The sequence below is a fragment of the Sinohyriopsis cumingii genome, chromosome 3 (assembly GCF_028554795.1).
Source record: "Sinohyriopsis cumingii isolate HCF-2022 chromosome 3, ASM2855479v2, whole genome shotgun sequence".
NCBI lineage: Eukaryota > Metazoa > Mollusca > Bivalvia > Unionida > Unionidae > Sinohyriopsis > Sinohyriopsis cumingii.
Genome location: NC_142963.1, coordinates 130,227,922 through 130,236,089, shown reverse-complemented (window position 1 = coordinate 130,236,089; position 8,168 = coordinate 130,227,922). Strand labels below are relative to the sequence as shown.

General features: G+C 37.3%; 1 non-coding gene across 1 annotated transcript; it reads right to left on the bottom strand.

Moving 5' to 3' along the window:
• Nucleotides 1-223: 223 nt before the first annotated feature.
• LOC149803843 (5S ribosomal RNA) lies at nucleotides 224-342 on the bottom strand. The gene has a single exon (XR_016420388.1). It is a non-coding gene; the product is annotated as a 5S ribosomal RNA (ribosomal RNA).
• Nucleotides 343-8,168: the final 7,826 nt, after the last annotated feature.

Sequence of the window (8,168 nt, the reverse complement as noted above, 5' to 3'; positions counted from 1 at the left end):
CAGAGAAGTGCGAAGCAACGTTTGCGATATTCAGGTCCTATACTTGATTTTTTTAGGATCAGAATTATTGAAGAAAGTTAAGGAAAAAGTGATAATGAAAGTCGAGAAATTGCTCTATTTATTATTTATATTGAAGAAAGTAAATTTAGTTACAATAAAAGAAAGAAAGAAAAACTTCAACTGTTTTTAGTTATAAAATCAGAAAAAGAAACAAAAAAAGTATAGTCTACAGCACCCGGTATTCCCAGGCGGTCACCCATCCAAGTATTAACCGGGCCCGACATTGCTTGACTTCGGTGATCGGACGAGAACCGGTGTTTTCAACGTGGTATGGCCGTAGACATTTGTACGTACAAATTTAAGACTAATATAGGTTGTCTCTTCGTCGTTACATACACTACACACATACATATATTAGATACACACATGGATATATATATATATATATATATATATATATATATATATATATATATATATATATATATATATATATATATATATATATATATATATATATATATATATATATATATATATATATATATATATATATATATATATTAGAGACAGGGGAGAGCTCTGCTTAAGACAATACATCCCTGCAGTTTCAATCTGTAAAGAAGCAAGAGCTTATTTGATCGCCGATGTCACTGACATGTAGGTTGCGATATTTGTGCAGTCATTTGAATAGTAATGCAATGGCGAGTTCCGTGTCAAATTTCATCAAGGTTATCGTTTCCTGTCGTCAGTCAGCTTCATTAACTACAAATAACGTTATACGCGCAATTATTTCTGAGAAAATAAATCCCATTTCTCTCGATTTCATGCAGGTATATCTCGATGAAAGGTCGGTCAAGTTTGCATGGCAAGCTAGTAAGCACAGGGGCTCGCATCGTTGCTTACAATTTAACTGACAGTCATACATTTTATACTATATGTACGACTGATAGTTTAATTGTAAGCAATGATACGAGCCCCCTGTGGCTAGTAAGCAGCTACCCTATGCCGATACCGCATGGTGTCGGCGATTTCCAACGTTTTGATAAGCAAAACAAATATGTTCATAAACCCTAATACAAATGTCCAGATATCAAAAATCGCTATTTTGGGACTATTATGAATTCATTGAAGGACATTCTGAATTACATACATATATATATATATATATATATATATATATATATATATATATATATATATATATATATATATATATATATATGACAGAAATAGATTTTCGATCTTTCAACTTTGTTCTGATTTTCTGGTTTAATACTAAAAGTAGGTTTAGATATATATATATATATATATATATATATATATATATATATATATATATATATATATATATATATATATATATATATATATATATTGCAAATTTTATAAAAGTCAGCTTGCCTAGCAAGTAGTAGGACAATATGATACAATGTAGAATTTAAGAAAATGTCATTATATGTATTGAAACGTTTGTTTCCTTTGTATCTGTTGATACCTAAAAACCATATCCCAATAATTAAAATTATCCAAGACTATATGTAAATAATACACGTATGTATGGATGGATGGATGGATGGATGGATATCACAAAAGACACGCACATATCTTAAAACACTCTCAGCCACCCAAGATATATATGATCCGTTTTTACAAGATAAACTTGGTAAAATTCAGAATGGTATAATTATCGAGTACGATCAGTAGAGTTTTTTTCCCTTGTTTGCAATTGTCATAGGATAACGCGTTAAAAATAAAATTACATAGGAGTACGATTATTGTTCATAGCTGATAAAGTTATGCGAGCTTCGTTGCATATTCTCTCTCTCTCTCTCTCTCTCTCTCTCTCTCTCTCTCTCTCTCTCTCTCTCTCTCTCTTGTGTGTGTGTGTGTGTGTGTGTGTTTGGATTTTTAACGCAGCTTTAACAATTTTAGTCATTTCGTTACGATGTCTGCAGTGTGACAGTTTATAGTGATGTCTAGCACTGGGACATCTTGCCGAAGACATGTGACATCATGTCCCACACATTCACATTATCCTGATACTAGGCCGACCAGTCCTAACACTAGCTTCTTAATGCTGAAGCCCTAGCAAGGCAGCTGCTAGTACCATCTTTATATACATTTTTATTTTGACTATGCCGGGGTTCGAACCCGAGACCTCCAGCATGCGAGGCAGATGCTCTAACCACTTAGGCCACCGAGGCGGTATATTGTGAAAGTCTTCAATTGTAATTTAAAAGCTAACTTATTGTTAAACAAAATACTGTTTTCTTTAATTTCTTTGGCCCCGCTCCAGATGTATGTATGCATGTATGTATGTATGTATGTATGTATGTATGTATGTATGTATGTATGTATGTATGTATGTATGTATGTATGTATGTATGTATGTATATATGTATGTATGTATGTATGTATGTGTCACAGAATTAGGCAAAGAAATAACTTGGTTTTGCCTTAGAACTATTCGACTATTTCTCGTTGTACATGCGTACAACGTTATCTAGGGTGAATACGTGTTTTTCCAGGTAAGCGACTGTATTAACATGTACCTAGCCAGAAATTACTTGTGACGAAGGAACATTAATAATATGATATGCACGGGTATTTTACCCTGACTTTTGCTCACTCTCCTATGGATTTAAGTAAGATCAATTTCTAAAACCGAGACTGGTCGTTTTGGATCACGTCAAGGAGTGTACGCTCTCCATTGTTATCAAACCATAGGGCTGATTGTGTCTGTCGCTGTGATTGTGTCTGTCGCTGTGATTGCGACTGTGAATATGACTAGAGCTGTCTGAAGCTGTCTAAAGTTGTTTAGAGCTGTCTGGAGTTTCCAGAGTATATAAGGCTGCGTGCTGTCGATACGTATATATGTATGTACGTATGTCTGTGCCACGGACGCAGACGTAGCAAATTAAAAAGGGTGCTGTATGCTGTCTGTACGTGTGTATACGTATGACTGTACATGTGGTGGATCCATAAAGGGTGCGAGCGGCCGCTAAGAGTCTGGGCCAACCCAAGGAATTGTGCGACTGTACAAGGGGTCTAGAAGCATACGTTTGGATTCATTGTTGTTCCAATTGCATTTCGTTGTGTTCATAAGATTATTTTGAATCTTCGTTGTATTCATAAGATTATTTTGAATCTTCGTTGTGTTCATGAGATTATTTTGAATCTTAGTTGTGTTCATAAGATTATTTTGAATCTTCGTCGTGTTCATAAGATTATTTTAAATCTTAGATGTGTTCATAAGATTATTTTGAATCTTCGTCGTGTTCATAAGATTATTTTGAATCTTAGTTGTGTTCATGAGATTATTTTGAATCTTAGTTGTGTGCATAAGATTATTTTGAATCTTAGTTGTGTTCATAAGATTATTTTGAATCTTAGTTGTGTGCATAAGATTAGTTTGAATCTTAGTTGTGTTCATAAGATTATTTTGAATCTTAGTTGTGTTCATAAGATTATTTTGAATCTTCGTCGTGTTCATAAGATTAGTTTGAATCTTAGTTGTGTGCATAAGATTATTTTGAATCTTCGTTGTGTTCATAAGATTATTTTGAATCTTCGTTGTGTTCATAAGATTATTTTGAATCTTAGTTGTGTTCATGAGATTATTTTGAATCTTAGTTGTGTGCATAAGATTATTTTGAATCTTAGTTGTGTTCATAAGATTATTTTAAATCTTAATATAGTTCATATTCGAGATTATGTGTATCTCTCTTATAGTTTAAAATACTGTTTGAAGCGTATCTGCAATCCATGAGGTTTCTTGGATCTGTATTTCATATTGATTTATTATTTTGTTTATTTTCAATGTGTGAATGTTGTCTAGAGTGATTTGAGTCAATCGTATGTTGAGAGCGTGAGAGAATCATTGTATTTTTACATCATATATTTTTCTTTATTAATTCATTTCATAAATTTCCATCTTTCTCACATTGTGTTTGTCTTATTCCTTTAGTCCAAAGACCCACTTGGTTTCTATTCTGCGACAGTATGTATGTATCATAGTACTGTATCATTGTTTGATTACCATCAGAACATTTAAGTTATAATATAACACCCTTTATCAAATTAATTTTAATTTCATTTTTTATATAAAAAAGGTAATTGTGCAGTAAAACTGCATATATTTTGAGTAAAAAACCTAGGATGCAACGTACTAAATCAACTATGACGAAACATCCTTAAAATTAAACCCATCCTAGTCTTGTTGATTTTTAACCAAATTGTCCTAAATCCATCAGTGTATTTTATGCAGAAAAATTGAGAACGCTGATCAGAATCAATAATTTCACCTAACAATGACAGTATGCTGTAAGTCAAATTCACTTTCTAGCTCACCAATATTCATCAGCATGCCAAATTTAGGCAAATCTAGTACGAATAAATAATTATTGCGTGGAAACATTAGCAGGTGAATCACATAACCATTGGTCAAATAAAGCCTCAAAATGATGAGTGTTTAAATTTAATCTTATGTGCGACCTGATCCAAGTAAAAGTGCAAGAAAACTGGTGATAATAATAAATATCGTTATCATGCAGAAATGAAATTGATTCATTGGGACTATCATAGGATACAATCCCACCACAAAATGCAAAATAAATCCACTTCTTCCTAATTCTTATCAATTTAAAGCTGCGCACTGGTTTTGAAAATAAAGTTATAATAAAGGAGAGTGTGAGCAGAAGCGAAAGTGAGGCAGACGCACGGGCAGAATGATGGATGGTCACAGGGAGTATGGAAAAGGGAATGGTGGAGTAAAAGTCTCAGTTTATTACATTCCGTCTCCCACACACACACACACACACACACACACACAGAAAGCAGGAAATAAAAGGCATAACATCGGCATTTGCGATATAGACATCAAAGTAGCTTTATTTCATTTTTTGTACAAGAATATATCGCTGAATAGACTGTGCAGACAAAGAAAACCAAGTTAATGTTATATATGTTACATTTTCTTCATCAAGTACTTGCCTGCCAAACTTTGGTATTATTGATAATTAGTTTTCGTTATTTTCGAACTTAGAATTAAACTTTGCCATTGTCAAAAAAAACACAACAAGAACAACACCCTGCTCATTAGAATACTTCCGTAGGGCAAAACAATACAAGTAAACAACAGCATGAACTATTTCATTTGTATTAACGATTCATGCTAGGTAAGGTTCTTATATTTCAAAGTGATTGATTCAGCTCACCATATGATCTCTACAAGCTCGCCCCACGATTACTTCAGCTCACCCTACGACTACTTCAGCTCACCTTACTTCAGCTCACCCTACAATTACTTCAGCTCACCCTACAATTACTTCAGCTCATGCTACAATTACTTCAGCTCACCCTACAATTACTTCAGCTCACCCTACAATTACTTCAGCTCACCCTACAATTACTTCAGCTCATGCTACAATTACTTTAGCTCACCCTACGACTACTTCAGCTCATGCTACAATTACTTTAGCTCACCCTACGACTACTTCAGCTCACCCTACAATTACTTCAGCTCACCCTACAATTACTTCAACTCACCCTACAATTACTTCAGCTCACCCTACAATTACTTCAGCTCATGCTACAATTACTTTAGCTCACCCTACGACTACTTCAGCTCACCCTACAATTACTTCAGCTCACCCTACAATTACTTCAACTCACCCTACAATTACTTCAGCTCACCCTACAATTACTTCAGCTCATGCTACAATTACTTTAGCTCACCCTACGACTACTTCAGCTCACCCTACAATTACTTCAGCTCACCCTACGACTACTTCAGCTCATGCTACAATTACTTTAGCTCACCCTACGACTACTTCAGCTCACCCTACAATTACTTCAGCTCACCCTACAATTACTTCAACTCACCCTACAATTACTTCAGCTCACCCTACAATTACTTCAGCTCATGCTACAATTACTTCAGCTCACCCTACAATTACTTCAGCTCACCCTACGACTACTTCAGCTCACCCTACAATTACTTCAGCTCACCCAGCAATTACTTCAGCTCACCCTACGACTACTTCAGCTCACCCTACAATTACTTCAGTTCACCCTAGAATTACTTCAGCTCACCCTACGACTACTTCAGCTCACCCTACAATTACTTCAGCTCACCCTACAATTACTTCAGCTCACCCTACGACTACTTCAGCTCACCCTACAATTACTTCAGCTCACCCTACAATTACTTCAGCTCACCCTACGACTACTTCAGCTCACCCTACAATTACTTCAGCTCACCCTACGACTACTTCAGCTCACCCTACAATTACTTCAGCTCACCCTAGAATTACTTCAACTCACCCTACAATTACTTCAGCTCACCCTACGACTACTTCAGCTCACCCTACAATTACTTCAGCTCACCCTAGAATTACTTCAGCTCACTCAACAATTACTTCAGTTCACCCCACAATTGCTTCATCTCACCCAGCAATTACCTCAGCTCACTCTACAATTACTTCAATTCATCCTACGATTACTTCAGCTCACCCTACCCATCTCTCCAAGCTCACCCTGCGATTACTCCAGCTCACCATACGATTACTTCAGCTCACTCTACAATTACTATAGCTCATCCTACGATTACTTCAGTTCCCCTACAATCTACCCAGGCTCACCCTGCAATTACTCCAGCTCACCCTACGATTACTTCAGTTCACTCTACAATTACTTCTGCTCATCCTACGATTGCTTCATTTCACCCGATGATCCCCAAGATCACCCGACGATTATTTCAGCTCACCCTACAATTACTTCACCTCACTCTGCAATTACTTCTGCTCATTCTACGATTGTTTCAGTGCAAACTACGATCTCACCAAGTTCACCCTACGATTACTCCCGCTCACCTTACGATTACTTCAGCTCACCCTATGATCTCTCCAGTTCGCCTTCTCCAGCTCACCCTATGATTGCTCCAGTTCATCCATTTTGAGGGGCCTCGAGTGGCCGAGTGGTCTAAAGCGCTCTCCGTTATGGATCACTGCCATCTCACCTCATTTCGAATTCAGCCAATGTGGGTATGTGAGAAAGCTTGCCAGTAGCTTCTCATGGGTCGGTGGTTTTTTTCCGGGGTTTTCCCGGTTTCTTCCTCCACCATTAATACTGGCCGCCATGTATAGCCTATCGTGTGCTGAAAAATGGCGTTAAACCCAACAACAACAACAACAACAACATCCATTTTGAACGATATGGCGTACCATACACGCCTATCACTTAATGTAGGGGTGCACAACCCCCGGCCCTCGAACGTGTTATGTTCGGCCCTCAGGGCAAATAAAAACAACACAGAAATCTGGCCCATGAAAAGTAATTATATTAAAGAAATAAGTGTTTGCGGCACTCAAGTAGTCTTAGAAAATGAAATCTCGTCCTGGGCTGAAAAAGGATGTGCCCCCCGATTTAGTGGGTTCGGCGCCTACCAGCCATTGTAGCGATCCTAAAAGGCAAGATTACCGCGACTTACAAGCAAAGATATGTTGAAGCCATTAGCTCTAAGACTGTGTCGCCCGTAATATATTATCTGCTTAGCATCGACGGTACGCGTTTGTGAGCGAAGAGCTACAGGTTATGCCTCTCTGACACACAACTACCCTATGACAGGGTTCTTAATCAATATATACGTCGCTCAGATTAGAGTCTGTCTGCGGTCGTTTCGAGTCATCCCACAGTTTTCTCTAGCAAGGCACTCGCAATTGTAGTCGTTCCGGCTGTTTCTGTCTTTCCTTTATTGTGACTGCACTGCCAACAGGTCAACAACGCTTTGCCGTTCGAATTTTCGTTAGCCTTTTACATGTACTATGCACTCAACTGCTGATTGTGATTTTTCATTTCAATGTTGCAGTGGCACTTTGTTATTTTGCTGCTGCTTAAAGCGTGTGTGCTAACAAAGCATAATCTAGTGCTAAAGCAGGCCTGGTCTTGGTGTTTAAATGCGACAAAGTATTTCTGGATGACCGTGTGTATTTCTTCCTCGGTATACTGACGCTTAACCATAGCCGGTGGCTCAGCGACATGTTTAAGTTGCGAATGATACACAACGCCTGACACGGCCAAATACGTGAGGTTGGACCATTGTAGGTAGACTTTGACCATTCACACCTTGCACTGGTTTTTGATGGTAAGTCACTGTGAGATGTACA